This window comes from Aotus nancymaae, unplaced genomic scaffold (genome assembly GCF_030222135.1).
Source record: "Aotus nancymaae isolate 86718 unplaced genomic scaffold, 86718_ANA_hifiasm-v0.15.2.pri h1tg000057l, whole genome shotgun sequence".
NCBI lineage: Eukaryota > Metazoa > Chordata > Mammalia > Primates > Aotidae > Aotus > Aotus nancymaae.
The window spans coordinates 39,472,214-39,474,634 of NW_026988471.1; the positions used below are offsets into that span (position 1 = coordinate 39,472,214).

Below are 2,421 nucleotides of genomic sequence, written 5' to 3' on the forward strand. Positions count from 1 at the left end.
AAACAAATTTACAAGAAAAAACAAACTACCCCATTAAAAAGTGGGTGAAAGATATGAACAGACATTTTTCAAAAGACATTTATGTGGCCAACAAACATGACAAAAATCTCTTTTTTTTTATTTTTAAAAGAGAAAAGCCTGTTGAGTCTTCTGTTGTCAAAGAGTACATAAGATAAACTCTTTTATTTTCTTTTTTAAATTTAGTTTTATTTATTTTTATTTTTTATTTTTTATCTTTTTTTTTAAAAAAAGCCTACAGCACTGGGTATTCCCAAGCCGTCCCCCATCCAGGTACTAACCAGGCCCAATCCTGCTTAGCTTCCGAGATCAGACAAGATCAGGCGCGTTCAGGGTGGTATGGCTGTAGACAACTCTCTTTTATTTTCAAATCCAACTCTAGTTTATGCTGTCTTGGTAAAAAAACCTACCATTTGTAGAAAGCATTTCCCCTCACCTCTAGAAAAACAGTGCAAAGACAAATTGAAGTAATTGAAGCTGAGAACACAAAAAGAGAGCTTCCTAGGAGAAGGTAACTGTCTGAAAAAGGATTGAGTAGCCACTTCCTAAGGAGAAGAATGGAAGAACAGATCATTTTCAGCCTAGATGCGAATAAGGGAGATTTCTCAGCCTTTTGATTTTTTAAAGTTGATGTGCTACCAGGTGTGAGAGGCATGTTGTAGAAAACAAAATACTTCCATTGAACTATGAGTTTGGAAAAATGTCATTTAAGTCTATTCTAATGGTGTGGTTTTATAAATACAGAAAGCGCAGGCACCCAATGATTCCATCATTATTATCAAAATGCAGGGTACAACTTGGTTATCAGATGATCACAATAGCCCATAATGTCCATCTATGTTCCACACAGTACTTTCCAACAGGAACAGAAAGTGACTATAGACTAGAATCAGTTCTCCCAAGGACTCTCCCTCAGTCCAGCTAATTCCTTCATTCTTAGCTAGTCTGCCTCAGATTTTGTATTTCCAAGTTCAGAGGTGACATTGGTCTTTCTGGTCTGAGGACTATACTTTTGATGAACAAGACTGCCATATTTCTGTCATTTGACAAATACAGAGGTGCTAGTTTACTCTTCTCCAGAAATTTAAGCTGTGATGGGGCCACTAAAAGGGTTAGTTACCCAAATGTGAACTAACTTTTCTTCTGTGATTAACATCTGTTATGGCTTCAGGCATTAGAGTATTTGTGTTCAAACACATATCAAAATTTTGTAGAAACAGTCCATCCTACCTTGAGATTCAGCCTTTTCTCTATATCAATATTCATATTAAATGTTCAGATTATTTAATATGATATAGAATGGATTGGTTATTTATAGAGATTATATGCATGATACTAAATCATCAAATGACAACTGCCTATTCTTATTGTTATGGAAACATTTCAGTTAACTAAATCATTTATTATTGAGTACTCTGAACACATTATATTAGGTATTACAAAAAGATAAACAATATAAAGTCTTCAGAGACACAGAACTCATGCACAATTAATCTATCAATTATCTGTTACTGCATGACAAGCTACCCTAACTCTCAGTGGCTTAAAACAATAAGCATTTATTGTGTTCATAATTTAGTAATAGATCATTTAGACTATACTCAGTTGAGCAATTCTTCTAATTGAAGCTGGCTCCATAAGCATCAGTGGTCAGGTGCAACTTGGTCAAGTGGCTCTGCTTCTGGGGGTTGGCTGGATATCATCCAGAGCTATAAGGACCACCTAACTACGTCTCTCATCTTGTAAGAGTATCCTGGCTCATTTACATTGTACATCAACAGCATGTCAGGAGAGAAAAAGGAAAAGCAAAGTCCTCTTGAAGTCTGAACTCAGAAATGACCCACATTCTTTAGACCAAAGCAAGTCTGAAGGTCAGTGCAGATTCAAGTTATGGAGAAAGAGGTTCTACTCATCAGTAAGAGGATCTGTGAAGTTACATGGCCAAGAAGGAAAAAAAGAATGATTATAGCCATTTTTATAAACAATCTATTATAGTTAAATTTTAGACTTTGTTGCAAGCCCTGAAGATGTGCTATATCTCCTGTGGCATATCTCTGAGACATGTAGAAAAGCCTTGTTCAGCCTGGTTAATTGGGTAAACAATTATCTTTAGAAATTTACTGTGAGAAAGTTGATGAAACAGCTTATATCTTGAGACTAATATAAACAATTAGCTAGACAAACTTGGATTCACTTTTCTGAATAAAATGTGTGACAACATGATTATGGGTAAAAATGAGGATCAGCTGGTTTTCCATCTGCCAAGAAAACATTCCATAAGAATGTATTCAGTTTCAATATTAGCTAGTTGACTACTGCCATTCAAATTCCCATTTGACTAACTGACACAATGAACTCAATTTTTAAAAAAGTTGTTGATTAATGGTTCTTACTGATATGCTA

General features: G+C 35.0%; 1 pseudogene; it reads right to left on the bottom strand.

The window, feature by feature from the left end:
* Window positions 1-250: 250 nt before the first annotated feature.
* On the bottom strand, window positions 251-369 carry LOC135269755 (5S ribosomal RNA; annotated as a pseudogene).
* Window positions 370-2,421: the final 2,052 nt, after the last annotated feature.